Raw genomic sequence first — 17,346 nt, 5'->3', positions numbered from 1 at the left:
TATATATATATATATATATATATATATATATATATATAAAATTTAATTATATATTATCGGTATGACATATCTATGTTCATATACATACGTACATATTTATGTGTGATATACATATAATACACATGTATACATACATGTGTGCATGTATACATAGAAATCTGTGTTAGATTATATCTAAGAAGGTCAGGAGGTGACTTCAACTGAGGATACTGAAGAAGGATTTCTGTGCACACTTCATTTTAATAAACATGGAAAAAGCATATGAATTGGAAAAAGCATAGCTATAAACTGTAAGGACAGACAACAGACAAACTTTCATCAGGGAAGACCCTAGTTTCAAAATCTCATCAGGGAAGGAAATGCAACATACATATATGATTAAGAGACCATACTGTAATGTGGTCCACAGAAGGATGGCTGGGGCCAGACTGACCTGAACCCAACCCCATTTCTCCTACTCACAAGCTAGGAAACTTGGGGAAAGTCGATTAAGTGTTGGCTCTCAAGCAAAGAGAGCTGTTTAAAATACTACAAGACTCAGTGTATATAAGATACCCTTTCACAGTGCTGTGTGTATAATGAGACTTGGTCAATGTCACTGCCTTCTCCTCTCACTGTGGTGGGCTGATCGTAGCCCATTCTCAGTGAAGGCCACCTTTCTGCTTCAGACATGAGCTGCCCCCTGAGCTCCTGTGCAGACTGAAGACATTTACTTGGACTTTTGTTGCTAATTCAATTCCCAGTGTGATCAAAGACTTCAGTCCTCTGAAATTTAACTCTTACGTTATAATACATGATGGTCTTTCTCGGCAAAGAATTCTTGGCAAACATTCCATGTGCACTTGAAAAATAAGAATATTCCTCTACTGGGTAGAGTGTTCTATAAAAACCAGCTTGGTCAAGATGGCCGTGTTCTCATTTCTTATTTGACTGTTTTGTCAATGATAGAGAGCCGCAGGGAGATTTCCAGCTACAATGAAGAATCTGTCCATTTCTCCCTTCAGTTGTCTGTTTTTGTTCAACTATGTTGAAGCTATGTTATGAGGCATACACACATTCATGATTGTTAGATCTTCTGAGTAAATGGATCCTTTTTTTTTTTTTTTTTTAATTATGAGCTGTCCCTCTTTCTCTCACATAATACTCCTTTTTTTGGAGGTCCACTTTTCCTGATATCCATACTGTCACTCTGGTTTTCTTATGCTTATTTTTTGCATGGTACCTGCTTCTTCATGCTTTCACTTTCAACCTATCTGTCCCTCGGTACTTCAAGTACGGCTCTTGCACACAGGTCTTAGTTACCTTCCTTTCTACCTGACAGTCTCTGCTTTTTTCTAGAAATGTTTAATTGATTTAGATTTAATGTTACCACTGATATAGGTGGGATTCAGGTCTGGCATGTTCTTATTTGTGTTCTATTCTACCTGTTCTTTAATATTCTCATTCTCGGGGCGCCTGGGTGGCTCAGTGGGTTAAAGCCTCTGCCTTCGGCTCAGGTCATGATCCCAGGGTCCTGGGATCGAGCCCCATGTCGGGCTCTCTGCTCCGCGAGGAGCCTGCTTCCTCCCCTCTCTCTCTCTCTGCCTGCCTCTCTGCCTGCTTGTGATCTCGATCTCTCTCTGTCAAATAAAAAAAAAAAAAAAAAGAAAGAAAGAAAAATATTCTCATTCTCCTTTCCTTCTCTCTTTGGAGCTAAGTCAAATTTTTAGTGTACCATTTTAATTCTTCTGGCTATTTTGGCTTTATCTTTTGCTTGATTTTTATTAGTGACTGATACCGTGGTTACAATATGTACCCTTAATTTATAACAGTCTATTTCATACTATATAATTAATATAAGAAACAAAATAATTCAGGGTGCCTGGGTGACTCAGTCGATTAAGCATCTGCGTTTGGCTCAGGCCATGATCTCGGGGTCCCGGGAGGGAGCCCTACATTGGGCTCCTTGATCAGCAGGGAGTCTGCTTCTCTCTCTCTCCCTCTGAGCCTCTCCACTGCTCATTCTCCCTCACTCCCTCTCAAATATATTTTAAAAATTAAAAAATTTTAAACATTTAAGAAAAGAAACAAGATAATTCCATTTACTCCCTCCCCTCATTCTGTTCCTATGGGCCTTTGTTGAAATTCATATACATGAAAATACAGATACACTATACTGAATATAGTATACATGTAAATATGTTCTATATACTATAGTCTACACACATTATAAATCAAATACAGTAGCTTACCTTTTGTTTCAAATAGCCATATGCCTTTTAAATAAATCAAGAGAAAAAAACATATATAAACAGTCCTATAAAATATACCATTCACTGCTCTAGATCTGTGTTGTCATCTGCCCTCAGGATAAAGAACTTTCTTTAGCATATCCTGTTCATCAGTACTGCTGATGACAAATTTTCTGCTTTTACTCAACCGAAAACACGTATTTTACTTTCCATGGCATACTTTTGCTGGATATAGATTTAAGAGATGATAGATCTTCCTAAAGTTTGTGTGTGTGTATGTGTGTGTGTGTTTAGTATTTTAGATGTTGTTCCATCGTCAACTGGTCTCCATTATTTCCAGTTTTTTAGTTTCATTTTTAGGATCATTATTCTCACTCTATGTAACGTCTCTTTTCCTCTCCCCCAACTGCTTTCAAGATTTCTCTTTGGTTTTTAATACTTTGACTATAATGTGCCTAAGGGCAGCTTTCTTTGTATTTATCCTGCTTTGTGTTTGAGAAGTTGGCCATACCCTTAAGTTGATTTTTTTCACCAATTTTAGGAAATGTTAGACCATTATTTCCTCAAATATTTTTTCTGCCCGATTCTCCCTCTCCTTTCTCCTTCTACAATTCCAATTACATATATATTAAACCACTTTATAGTATCCCACTGGTCTCTGATGCTCTGTTAATTTTTTTAAGTGAGTTACTTTTTTATTGATCCAACTTCAGATTCATCAGACATTTCCTCTGCCATTTCCAATCTGCTGCTAACACAATCTAATCAACTTTTCAATTCAGATATATTTCAATGTTAGAATCTGGACTTTTAAAAGAGTTTCACTTCTCTGCCTAGATTCTTAGATCTGTTTATGCATTAAGATCGCCTTGTCCTTTAAGTCTTGGAATTACTTACACGCACATGCACACTTGCTTTAAAATAACTGTCCTAATTCCAATATCTGAATCATCTCAGAGTCAGTTTCATTTAATTGCTTTGTCTCCTAACCATGGCTCACATATTCCTGTTTCTTATATTTTTATTTTATTGATATTATATAGGATATAATATAGACGATCTCAATTCTTTGATTTTTTTGGAAAATATTTTATGTTCTAGCAGGCAATTAATTTGGCTACACTCAAACTCCCCTCCAAAGGCTAGCAGCTAAAACATGTCAATTCCTTTAGCCTTTCATCAGTTGCTTTTTGCCACGAACCTTGGAGTCTCCCCCATTCATGTAAGCTCAGAAGTCAGCCAATGGTTTGGACAAAATTAAAAATGATCTTCATAGTCCCCATTCCGTGTTTCCCTCCTTTCTGAAATTTCCTCCCTCCCTTTCCCAGTGTTCTGGCCCCCAACTTCCCAACTCACTATTAGCACAGTCTTTTACTTGATTTCTAACCACCCCAAGTTCCAATAACTAAAGAGTACCTCAAGTAAAAAGCCATATAAATACAACTTTTATCAAGTGCAATTCTCTTCTTTCAAGAATCAATTTCCTTGTCATTTCTTCTGATAAACCTAAACCAATGGGTTTGTTCCTCAGAGAGAAGAGACTTCTTTAATAGTGTAAGACTAGAAGGTCTTGATAAAGGAAAATGCTCATTCTTAGCAGAACAGGAAGAAAGAGACCCACCCTTAAGAAATTTCCAGTCCCTTAACTGACCTCTTGTTCTCCTAACCACACCATCTCTGGCCTCTCGGGCTTGGAACCCCCACCTCTGGGATGTCCACAGCCTTCCCAGGGGAATTAATCTCCCTCTGCAACACAGAATGATAGCTCCTCTCTGCTCATGCTCTCAGGCTCTGCCCCTGGATGCTTAAAGAAAGAACAGCTCTCTAAAGCTGCTCATGGCGGCCCATGACCCATTAGGGACTGTTGTCGCTCAAAGCAATTTATCAACCAAGAGGCATCTGTGACAATCCTACACCGGGGGTAAATTGCTTCAGAGACAGAAGTGACTCCATGTGAATGTCCCTTCTAGCTCCACCATCATCCCCCCAGTCTATTCTGGAACAACAGTAAATACTAAAGCAATAACTCATGTCCTTTTTCTTGAGTCTGAACTCTGGTTGAGGCCATTAGGAACTCTATCAGCAAACACACTCATTAAGCAACTCATCATTATCAGCCTCAGTTGGTTCTCGTTTGGGCAAGCGCTACTTAGGCCACAAAAGGAAGAAGACTCACCCAGTTTTGTGAACTTTGTTTGGCAGGATAATTCTTTGCCTTACGCGATGTCCTGTAAGAAGAGACCATCTAGAGAATAAAAAACACGAGTCTCCCTGGTCTCTATTTGGATAAGTCCATATTCATGAAGTTTCCCCAAACAGCACAGTTTCGGACCTACAAGTGAATAACGTAAAGGCTGAGATGCAAAGGACTCTAAGCATGCTGACTGACATCCAGGAGCACACTGTAGGTGGCCCAGAATGCTGAGGGTCAGGGCATTTCTAGAATGATATGCTTCCAACCATTATAAAATAGAACTAGCTCTTGAGGAATCTTATAAATGGCCTAAACTTACTGGTGCATAGTATTGCAGGACCCATAAACAGACTAACAGAAATTCACGCTGGCCCTGCTTCATGAGGAAATGGGACTTGCTAGAATCAGAATGTCAATGCAGAGAAGAAAAATCAAGTTTGATTTCAGTAGTTCTGAACCAGTAAATTATGGGAGGGAGGGTGCACATCATAGAAGACCCTCTTCATCCTACAAAGGGAGTTAACCTTGAGACTCCTTGAAATCCATTTTAGATCCCACTGAGATTATAAGTGAACTCTATGTTCTCTCCCAAGGGAAAAAAGCACATATCCACACACATGCGTTATAAATGAGAAACTTCCTCTAAGGTCTCCAAGAACTCTCACATTCATCAGAAGTTCATGACTCAAGGTTAAAGAACTCCATAATGTATCTCTGGTTTCCCACACTATCACCCCATCCTGGTGCATAACAATGGGGGACTCATAAGGCTAGGATTGTTCCAGCCACTTTCAGCACTCTGTTTTTGGAATCATTAACAGGTACAGGGCTGAGACAAGCTAGGTGCTCAATAAAGACAAGTGGTTGAAAATATCATTACCGTATCAGAAAACAGAAATTTCAAACAAGGAGAGCAAAACTTAAAACATTAGAAGTCTTTACCTAGTAATAAGAGCAAAGACAGCATCACTGATAAAAAAAAAAAAAAAAATTACTGAAGTATTTTTATCCATGGGAAACTAGGTTTTGGTGATCAAAGGCTTGAATCCACACCCAACACTGAAGGTAGAAAAGGCATATGTTCTGTTTGTCTCTCTACCTCCCCCAGGCCCTGGCACACAACAGGTTTGCCTATAAACCCTTGTTAGCAATAGCGCAGAAGGCCTAGTACAGGCCTCCCAGCACTCCAGCTTCCACAGCCTTCCGGGAGCTCTCAAAGGGAAGACACACACTCTGCCCAGTCTAACAGTCTTAAGTACCCCCAGGGAGATGTAAGCCTAGTTGTGCAGGGCTGGGACACAGAACCTGCAGAAGGTGCCGGACAGGCAGAAAGATAATTTCTGGAGTGGCGGAAAATCAGGTACGTTATGTATGCATGCCATACGTAACAACCAGCAGGCTGACCCTCGGGTGGGTGAGCAGGCACCAGGTCTGGGTCCTCTGAGGAGTGGGTCCCCACACTGCTGCGGGCTAGTGATTCATTCACGGCGTCCTTACCACCAAAATCGCCTCCTTCCGGTGAAGAGATGGGGTGAAGCTGACCAGGCCCTGCTGTGGCTGGATGTGCAACTTCAGCAACTTGACTTTTCTGGGCCTCCGCTCCCTATCTGCCCATGGGGGCCAGGATTTCATTTACCTCACACGGTTGTCGGGGGCCTGTTAGCTTCCCAGGGCTGCTGTCACACACTACCACAAATCAGGCAGCTTCAAACCAGAGGAACCTACTGTCTCACAGATTCAGAGGCTAGACATCCAAGATCATGGCGCTGTCAGGGTGGTGTTCCTCCTGAAACATGTTGAGAATCCTTCTCCGCCTTTTCTGGTAGTTGCCAGAAACACGTGGTATTCTTTGGTTCACAGCCGTAGTCTTTCCATCTGTATTTCCGTCAGCATTCTCCCTCAGGTGCCCACGTCTTTGTGTCTCTTATAAGGACCTAAGTCCACTCTAACGACCTCATGTTACTTGGAGTCCACGTGCAGAAACACGATTTCTGAATCAGGCCACGCTCACGCATAGCAGGGGTTCTGACTTCAACATACGCTTTTGGAGGCCCCAATTCAACACTTAACAGGGAGGTTCAGTGAGATGGGGCTGGCTGTCTTCACACAGTACCTGGTCACAGGACATGCTCCTGGAATTAGCAGTTCTGTAGACTTCTATCAGCAACACGGACAAGTTTCGGAACGACCGCCCGCCCCGGTCATCGACAGGATTCCAGAGTCCCTCAGACTCAAGGCAGGCATCCCATGAAAGTTGTAAACCTCAGGGCCCCTCCTCACACATATTCCTCCCACAGGCCTAGGATGGGCCTAGCAATATGCTGGCTAAGAAGATTCTCAAGTGAAGTAAGCCTTGCCAAGAGATCATTCGAAAGAATGTGGGGAGGATACTAAAAGTCACAACCTATGCACATCTCCTGCCTCAATTCTGAACCCCATGGCCTTCTTTCTTTCAACTGCCACTTCCTGAGTGCACCTCTACCCTCTCCTGGAACATTCCTTCTACTTTGGACTGGAAGAGGGATAAGAGAACATCCATTAGCTAAATAGCCAATCGTGTATTAGTTGGCTTAACTCTGTTGGCACCAATCATCCTTCCCACAAAGCGGGACCTGTGACGTTGTGGTTTGGGCCTTTAAAGTCTTGCCCTTCCTGCTTGCAATCTGGAGTACGTTTAGCAGATTTTGGTGGACGGTCTCCTGCACTGCCAGCCCTAAGATCCAAAAAAGCCACCCTTGGTTGCTCTGCACCCTCTTCTTGGTCGACATGATTCACAGGATCTGCGTCAGCATCCAAGGTGCAAAAGGAAGATCTTTTACCCACACTCAGTTATGAGCTCCATCCCTTCCGTGTTCCGTCCCCCTGTCCCATTCCGCCTTGTTCCAGCTACCCATGGAGGCCAGGTAAGAGGAACCAGATGGAGACACATGGAGGCAGGAGGACGATGGCATGTGAGTCCAGCCTATGGGCAGGGAAATTATTGCTGGCTCTTGTGGTCTGGGAATGGCTTTCATGACTATTCCCATTCACCTGCTATCATGGTAACACAGAGCAGGGCAGGAGTCAAGTCAAGATAGGAAGAGGTTTTATGGTACCCAGTACCAGAGGCATTCAAGTAAAGAGGAACCAAGGTCTGAAACCTCCAGAGACAGATTCTGGGCTGTGGAACCACCCTCTAGCAAGCAGATATGTAAAACACTGCTTTTTCTGTCCTAATCAAAAGTTCTCTCCCAATAGGGGAACACTGGATAATACAGCATACACAATTATAAATGCACAAGCTTTAGCCCTTTATTTCATGGTGGGAGTCACATGATGCAGAATTAACTAGAATCCCCACGCTCAAGGGGTACAACATCACAGTGAGGACATCTGTGTGAGAAGTACTATGCTGTGTGCCTGCCATTATCAAAAATAAAAAAAACAGGTTTCATCAGCCATGCTAGAGGAAAGACTGACTTATCTTTCTAATCTCTGTAGAAAATATTACAAAATTAATGTCATAGAAAGAGATGGTGAAAAAGCATGCAACAAAAAATAAACAAGGGAAAATTTATTATAGGTGTGTGTCAGGCAGTTAATTTACAATAGAAATCTATTGTTTTCTGGACTAGGGCATGGCTGTAATATGCGTCAGGTCTGTACAACGTATAATTTTTTGATGGTTTATTTTTTTCAGCCTGAACTACAGATAATTTTACTGCTAATTTGGCCCAGGTCATTTTGTGGTGTTTGTCATTAAGGAGAAGCCCCTACACTGTGTAAGCTTCTGGCCCCACAAAACCTGGATCCACACACGCTTGTGCTACTGTAAATCTCTGAGCTGACAGTCTCTGGAAAACTGAGTAGTCTTAGAACAGACTGTGCACATACACAGTATCCCCAGGCAAGACCCCTCAGGCACCAAGACAGATCCCCTATGTATCTAACTCCCTTGGACATGGTTTAACTCTTCGAGCCTCAATTTTCTCGGCTGTAAAATGGGGAGAGTTTATATGGCAGTAGACCTTTAGTCCCAAGTAAATCGCTTTTCCAAATTTCCATGTGCTATGCTAGGAACTAGAGATGTGCTCATGAGCAAACACAGACATAAGGGCCTTATTGTCATGAGGCAAAGAGACAGGAGGGGAACTGGGCCTTTGTTAATGGGAGGGTCCATCCACTTAACCACTGCCTCTGAAATCTTTTCCTCACAACCAAAACCAGACATTGCCACAAGCCACTATGGTAGTTTCAATATGCACCTTCTCCTTTCCAGTTGCTGCTTGTGTTCCCAGCAGGGAGAACCCACATACTGTGGAGCTGACCCTGTCTGCCCGAGGGGGAGAGGGGCTCTCCCACACAGTCTTGGGCTCACTGAACCCTGTACCATGTGTTTACTCTGGGGCCTCCTTCTCCCCACAAACAGCGTGTGTTTTGGTCAGTGGTTTTTTTCCTTAGTGCCACCTGTCATGGTTGCCGAAAAGGGTGAGGCAAAGCAAGAATCGGGCCTAAGAAGAGAAAATCTGCATTTCACGTATAAAAACTTCCAGGACACAGAGAACACAGGTGAGCAGACCCTCCAGGATTCATGACCACTTGGAAGACTTCAGGAGGACACCGTGATGATAACCACAGTCTGGACGGACGGGCCCACAGCCAAGGGGAACAGGAGTGAAGGAAGCTCAGAGGCCTGGGGGAGCTCGCGGGCTTGCCCTGAGGGGGACGTGCCCCCTCTGAAGGCTACCCCCAGCACAGAGGAGCTCAGGGAGCGCCACCTTGCGGAGGGCTGATTCAGGGAGTCCTTTCTTCTCCAGGAACACATCTGGCACTAAACGAGGGTGCATTTATAAAAGGACACAATGAGACAAGTGTTTGGAAGAAACGGAATGCGGTATGGTGAGCCCTGAGGCATAAATGACAATCCACAGAAGGGCTGAGCCCCATGCCTGTGGTTAGTAAACGCTCAATGAGCAGCGGCTCTTAGCTTTCTTCTTATCCCCACAGCCCAACGGGACGGCAGAGCAGGGGCGACGGCCTCTGGGTCTCTGTACCCCTAGTGGTACTGGTGCCAGTGCAGGGCATCCTACCGTGCAGGAGACACAGCACCTGACTAATTCTACCCAGCCTTGCCCAACACACGGAAACAGTACTACCTGGGGGGCACCTGGGGGGATCAGTCCATGAAGTGTCTGCCTTCAGCTCTGGTCATGATCCCGAGGTCCAGGGATCGAGCCCTGTGTCGGGCTCCCTGCTTGGCGGGGAGCCTGCTTCTCCCTCTCCCTCTGCCACTCCTGCCACACACTCTTTCTCACTCGCTCACTTGCTCTCTCAAAGGAAAGAATAAAATCTTAAAAAAAAAAAAATACTTGGGACGAAGGCGCCCAATTCCCATCTTGCCAGACACTTCCCGTTTGATGTCAGAGCAATTCCTTGCTCTTCCTCTGCTCTGTATCAGAGGAAAAGATGTTTCTCGACTTCTTTGACCTCTGGCTGCAAGCAAGGTCATCCTGTCCAATAGAAGGCACAGGTGGAGTGATGAAGAGCAGGGACTATGGAGAAGTCAGGGTGTTCCACGCCACTTCCCAAGCCTCCAGGGGCATCTCGGCAGTAACCGTGTCTCTTCCATGGCCCAGCTCCTGTGGAGAGTCATGCTTGGGCAGCACAGTCCTCGCAATGGTCTAGGCTCCTGCCAGAGGGTCCCGGCTCCTGACCCCTGCACTCCCCCTCCTCCCATGTGACCCCGCAGCTCGAGTAAAAGTTTCCTCTTTGTCCCAGCTCTTCCATCCCCTGTGCATACAATGCTCCCTATTCACTCTTCTCCAGCGAAAACACCTAAAGTGGTTTCTGTTTTCCTAACTGAACCTTGACCAATATACATGTAAAAAAGAATTATTATACCACCACTCAATGGGGCACTCAGTAGCCATTAGGAACGATGATATGTACTTCAGTGTATTGACAGAGAGAGGAGACTGAGGGCTGGGGTAAGACAGTATGAGGACTGTGGAACAGCATTATCCTCAGAAAAAACACATTAAAAGATATGTTCATATATGCACTTACAAAATGACTGTAGAAATATACACACAATTTTGATTTGGGTTCTCTCCAGGTGGTGAGATTATGGATTTTTTTTTTTAATTCTCTGTGCTTTTAAAAGTGTGATTCTTTTGTCTTTGGTAGAAATTATTCTTCTATTAGAATGCTAAAAATGCTAATTCCATTTTGCGGGAAAGCACAGGAAAATTAAAGGAGAGAGATCTTCAGAAAGAAGGGAAGGGTCACACATTTAATCGGCATCATTCTGTGTCCTCTGCACAGCTCAGGGACTCCTGATGGAGAAGGCCTTCCAAACCCACCCCTGGCAAGGTGACAGCAGTGGCAGGGATGACCCAGGAAGACAGCAAGGGTGAGGACAAGGAAGGGAGCCAGAGTTGCAAGAATCCCTGCCTGGGTAACCAGCACCGGTACCCGCTCTGAGTGGCCCTCCTGGTCACTCCAAACTGGTCCTGAGGACTCTGTCCGTAGCCACAGCTTCTCCACCATTCCTCCAGCTCCCTCGTGGGAACACAATCAAAGCCCTCCTCCAGAAGCCTTCCTGCTCTTCTCAGCCAGCTTCTCCCTTTCCCAAGGTGCCTGCTCCTTTACTTTTTCTTCTCGGCACAAGTAGACAGTACCTAAGTGTCTGCTAAGCACGCTGATCCCTGCCCCGGGTGGAACTATGGTACGATTCCCACTGACTGCCATCATTTGTTTATGAAAAGCTCCAAAGGAGTCCAAATCCTGGTTTTGCCATTTAAAGTCCCCAAGTCCTCCAGCAGATGACTTTTCTTCACTGAGCTCTAAGTTAAGGCTATGGACATTATCACACAGGATTATAATGATGGTGAAAAGGGAAAACTCAGGTGAACTACATAGCACGTGCCAAGTAGTGGGGTCTCAGAGAGTGGGACCCCCCCCCCACCATTCACAGGTCCAGCCTCCACTCGAGGCGCTCGCACAGCAAAGGCATTCCGGGAAGAGCTGTTGTTCAAGGTTGCTTTTTTACACACAGATTTCACTCTTTCAGTCATCAGAGAACACTCCTGCGAAAATGCCTACTACTTTGCACAATAACCCCAGACACGCAGAAACTTAGAAACCGCCTGGACTCTGGAGCCAGGGTCCTGTGTTTCGAAATCAGGTTGTACCCTCATGAGCTGTGAGCCTCAGGCAAGTTACTGAACCTCTCTGAGCCATTTCTGTACGATGGAGATGATACCGCCTTCCTTAAAAGGATTGTTCTAGGGGCGCCTGGGTGGCTCAGTGGGTTAAAGCCTCTGCCTTTGGCTCAGGTCATGATCTCAGGGTCCTGGGATCGAGCCCTGCATCGGGCTCTCTGCTCTGCGAGGAGCCTGCTTCCTCCTCTCTCTCTGCCTACTTGTGATCTCTGTCAAATAAATAAATAAAATCTTTGGGAAAAAAAAAAAAAAGGATTGTTCTAAGGATTGAGAGAGAAAATGCATATGAAGTACTTAACCCAGATCTCAGTGGAGAGGACTCTGAGGATTCACCTCGGTCGCTCCCACTGACACAAACGCTACCAAGTCTTTCCTCGGCTCATGAGAAAAGCAAGCAAACCTCGCGGCAGTTCTAAGCAGCACAGCATAACGGCACCCAGGTGGGACCACACGGGTGTCACTATCATTTAAGGAATTTTATATCGTGTGCTGGCTTATTAACCATATGAAGCAATTCCCGGGGGGGAGAATAGAGTTGAAATAATTATTTTGAAGAAAACAGGGTGGGTCAACACACCAGAATCATTAATCATCAAAACCGTAATGCGCACGTGATAAGCGGGCCTCCACAGAGCTCGCCTTCAGTGACGAAAGGAGAATTTGCGCACGAGTTGACAGCTGTGTCGTGCAACAATTCATCAGCATTTCCCCCCGTCTCTGGCCTGCCTCCCTCCACAGCAGTGGGAATGTGTGCCTGAGAGGATGGACCTCCCTCATGAATCACTGTAGAGCCGCCGGAGTTTAATGGGCTTATTAACGAATTAAAAATTTAGTGAACATTTACTGGTTAGTTTCTACTGAGTGATGTCCATGAAATACTGCAAAAGCAACCCAGCAAATGAGAGGCTGGGAGGCTAGACAGGAGGAGAGGCTGCCTCCCCCGATGCAGGTAAGGCACATGCTTTAAAATCAATTTGGCATATATTAGAAGGTAACAGGATTGCTCTGTTCCCAAACACAGACACTCCTCAAAAGAGGACAGGCCTCGGGGAACCCTCCTCTTATTGAAGAGCCAACTTCCCACAGGCTGGTCTAGAAATCTATGCCATTTTCATCTTTAAAAGCACACACCTCAAAGTGCGTACTAATCTCTCAGGCCACAAGATAGAGCCTCTGGTGTTGGTTTAATAAACATAACTAACCCAAGAGGGACAAATTCAAAGTCACTTCTTTCTTCCATTAGCTTCAGAACGTCATGGTTTTCTCCTGAGCAGAGGTAAAAGCTTGCAGAGGAAAATGGCAGAAAATTCTCTAAGCACTTACTGTGGGTTAAGCACAGCCCTTGATTCTTAATTCTTCTTTGGTGGGGGGGGGAAGAGGGGGAGTTGAGGGGAGAAGGGTGACTCCAAATTGAGGTCTATTCCTGACAATGGCTGGTTTTCAGTCCTGACTGTACATGAAAGCCACCTGGAGAGTATTAAAAATACTAATGCCTTCGATTCCTTACAAAGGATGTCTTCCTTTGATAATTACAACAAGCTGGAAGAACAGATGGCCCCTCCTGCTCTGCTGCATCTTGGTTTCGTCATCATCTGCAAGCACAGATCATTTGTCCAACATACTTTGAAATAAGTTCAAAGCATCCATTCCTTTCTTGAGTCTCATCTTTACACACACACACTTTAAATGCCCTTCCCTCATTATCTGAGCAACAAAGACAACAAAATACAAAAAAAAAAAGAAAAAAGAAAAAAGAAACACAGTAATCCTGGGTACAGCGACCTCCAGGAAGAGCCACTCTACCATTTCGACGTCCGTCTCATCAGTCTTTTCCTTGATGTATTTTATATTACCACAAAATGAATCCTGGGTACAGCGACCTCCAGGAAGAGCCACTCTACCATTTCGACGTCTGCCTCATCAGTCTTTTCCTTGAAGTATTTTACATTACCACAAAATGGGATAACTCTGTACCCACTCTTTTGTAACCTGCTTTTTACACTTAATCAAGCATGACCCTCCCCCCATGTCCTTAAATATTCTACAGCATCATTTCAGCATGGCAGCATATGCCTGTGCCCCAATTTACTTAGCTCGTCTGAATTAGATGCTGCTATCTGACAGAAGTTATCTTTCGATACCCAAGACAGAAAGAGCAGGCACTCAGGTATTTGAAAATGTGGAGACCCTTTCAATGCGTGGCAAGTAGCTGGCATTAATATGCCAATTCTTTAGTGTACTTCTTCTTCAAAGGGATCCTAGACACTTCTTATTTCCAAAAAAAAAAAAAAAAAAATGCCTGGAAAGACCCTAGGATATGGCTCAATATTCTGACTCAGCTCCCTTAAATCTCCAGCAGCAGCACTGTGCCGAGAGTTCCTGGTGCCTGGCTCAGGGTAGCTTCGAGCACAGGATGGGAGGTGGGTTCAGAGGGTGCCTTGCACACTGCAAAGACCAGGCTCTGGGCCCAGACTCATGCCTTCAGAAAGTTACATGTCCAATGAGGAAGGAGCGAGATGTTTCGTTTTCTTTCTCATAATCCAAAGGAAACTACATCATAAAATTGACGATACTACCAAGTGCCAATGTAGGAGGCCACAGATGCCGGGAGTCTTGAATGGTTCAGGATTCTGTGTTCTTTCAGAACCAACACGCCCCATGCTTCTGGCAGCCTGGGATTGTGGTACAGGGAAAAGCCAAGGAGCCCATGGGGGCTCAAAGTCCTGAGGATCTGAGAAGAAATGATTGCTCTGCTCCAAAATCTGACCCCCATCTTTCTTCCAACATGCCCATCTGATAACTATTCCAACAAAGGGAGGCTTTCTTTGAAGAGGAAATACCCCTGGAGGAGAAATGTCCACTTATTGGAGGGGAGGGAGGGAGGGTGGGTACTGAAAGAGCTACCAGGAAACAGCAGGCAACCTGGGCCAGGCCTGCTTTTCCACGGTCAGCTAGATATAAAGCGCAATCCAGAGAACATGGGTTCCTGTCCTCCCCTGGCAGCATCCCAGATTAACAGCAAGGCTGGACCCAGTAGGGGAACACACGTCAACTCCATGACATCACAGGGGCGGAGCCTAACTATCCTGGACCTCAACATGCCCCCACTATCCGTTCCCTACAGGAGCTGAAATGCCCACATAGTTAGTCTCTCCTTAAGAACTCAGTGGGAATATAGGAGCTTTATTAAGTGTAATGCATTATGCTTTTGCCTAATTGGAAAGGTAATATGCAAACGAACCCCTGCTAAACTAGTTACTTCAATTAGCCCACTATAGGATGCTACATTGGTCTAGCTGGAGGTAGAGATGAGGTTATGGCCCCCTCAAAGAAGTATGCTTTGCCAGGAGGATGAGGTGGAAGAGAGCACGGACAGAGCCCAACCCACCCCAGCATCCTGCTGCAGAAAGTACCCCAAGTGGTGGGTCCCGGGGAAATGATCAGAGAGCAGGCTGGGAACGGGGGTCACCCAGCCAATGCAACAGGCACCTAAACCTCAGAAGGACAATCGCAGGCCCTAGCTTCTCTCCAAACCCTTCAGAACAAACCTGATCCCTTCCCCTTAGTTCCCAGACACACTGGCATGTTGCACAAATACTGATGCCGTGGGGAAAAACCATTCAAGTCCACTACAATCCAGCCCTTGGCCAGGAGCCCACCCTGCGCTTCTCCGCTTGGGCAGAGGGGCTGCATCCCTGTGGGACAGGAAAAGCAACAGTTTTCCTGGCAATTTCCAGTCATTTACAGCAGGACTCAGTACCTCCTGGGGTCAAGGAGGAGCCCCTCACAAATGTTTCCCACAGAAAAAGCAGCAGCAGAACTGACAGACGGGGAGATGAGGAGCCACAGTTTCATCTTCCCAGATGGATCCTGTGCCACCCACCCCCCAGGCTCTGGGCAAAGGGCAGACCTCCAGCCTGTCTCTCAGAGAGGGGCCTGGCCCCTGGATCACCTCAATTCATTCTGGCCTCAGGCTCTGAGCCTGACCCCTCAAGGCTTCCCTGCCCTGGGGCTTGATTATTTTCATCCTATTTCTGCTATTCTCCCACAAACCCTGCCAAAAGGAAGCCTCTAAGGGCCCCTCTGGTGCCCAAAGCCTCTGCAGACAAGTAAGTGGTTACCACCTCGTTTCCCTCTGCTTGGCTGGAATCATTGCACAAGGTACCCAAGACTGTCACTGCTTCCGGGGAAATAAGAGCAAGGAAACAGAGCTCCCACACAGGATAATGGGATAATCCCCTAACTCCCCTGATATAGTTCAGAGAACTCCAAAACCCAACCTACCAGCATGCCCACCTTTGCATGACAGTCACAGCCCCAGGTTCTCTTGGCTTGATTTAGAATAAACACAAGGTCCCAGAAAAAGAAGACAGGACTTCAGAACTTGCCACGGGAGAAACGCGTGTTCAAATCTCTGCTCTGCTCTTCACCAGCTTTCTGAGCCCCATTTTCCCCATGTGAACAACAGAGATAATGTTTTTAAAAAATGCTTGGGGGAGGGGTGCCTGGGTGGCTCAGTGGGTTAAAGCCTCTGCCTTCGGCCTGGGCCATGATTCCAGGGTCCTAGGATCAAGCCCCGCATCCGGCTCTCTGCTCAGCAGGAAGCCTGCTTCCTCCTCTCTCTCTCTGTCTGCCTCTCTGTCTACTTGTGATCTGTATCTGTCAAATACATAAATAAAATCTTTAAAAAAGTAATGCTTGGGGGATTAAACAAAATAATTAGAAATGCCATATATGAATTACTGAGCACAATGCCTTGAACATACCCTGTTCTCCTTGAAAGGGAGTACTATCATCTGTCACCTGTTGTTTCTCTCCAGCTAGAATTTTATATATAGCCTGGCTCTGTTTCAAAGGTGTATGTTGGGGGGCACCTGGGTAGCTCAGTCAGTTAAGTGTGTGCCTTCAGCTCAGGTCATGATCTCCGGGTTCTGGGATCAAGCCCTGCATCGGGCTCCCTGCTCAGCAGGAAGTCTGCTTCTCCCTCTCTCTTTCTCCCTCTGCTCCTCCCCACCACTCATTCTCTGTCTCTCTCAAATAAATAAGGAAACTATTTTTTTTAAAGATTTTATTTATTTATTTGTCAGAGAGAGAGAGAGAGCGAGCACAGGCAGAGAGGCAGGCAGAGGCAGAGGGAGAAGCAGGCTCCCCACAGAACAAGGAGCCCGATGTGGGACTCGATCCCAGGACGCTGGGATCATGACCTGAGCCGAAGGCAGCGGCTTAACCAACTGAGCCACCCAGGCGTCCCCAATAAGGAAACTCTTTAAAAAAAGAAAAACTTATGCGACCCTGCCATATTTAATGTTCTTAGAGTGCATGGACCGTGTTTTTCCTCCTGACTCCCCTAAGCCCATCTTCTCCTGAGCTGGGCAAGAGCTGTCTGTCCATCCATATGCACTGGCCAGGTCTCAACACCTGGCAAAAAGAGGCATCTTTTGGGAATGTGTGGGAAATCTGTGGGATGCGCCAAACCTAGCTACCTGAGAAATTCTGTCGCATCTCAAAAAGCAGAGCCTTCGTCTGTGTGCTTACTCCTGCCAGTCCCGTCAGGTCCCCCGTATCCTCTGTGGGAGTTTATCAATGACCACAGGCAGCTCTGAGAGGGCCAAACTCTCACATCAGCTAGAGCCAGGACTATGCCAAGAAGCGCCGCAGCATCCTCGCTGTAAATCCATCTCTCCCCACTAGGAAGCCTTCCAGGATTCACCCTGTTCAG

General features: G+C 45.7%; 1 protein-coding gene across 1 annotated transcript in view; it reads right to left on the bottom strand.

Annotated features, from left to right (window-relative positions):
* LOC111141029 (SPARC/osteonectin, cwcv and kazal like domains proteoglycan 1) overlaps nucleotides 1-17,346 on the bottom strand; it is a 498,494-nt gene that overhangs the window by 294,091 nt on the left and 187,057 nt on the right. The window lies entirely within an intron of this gene.

This window comes from Enhydra lutris, unplaced genomic scaffold (assembly GCF_002288905.1).
Source record: "Enhydra lutris kenyoni isolate GAN:26980312 unplaced genomic scaffold, ASM228890v2 scaffoldscaffold5, whole genome shotgun sequence".
Lineage (NCBI taxonomy): Eukaryota > Metazoa > Chordata > Mammalia > Carnivora > Mustelidae > Enhydra > Enhydra lutris.
Note: the sequence above shows the minus strand (reverse complement) of the source record. Positions and strands in the feature narration are given on the sequence as shown.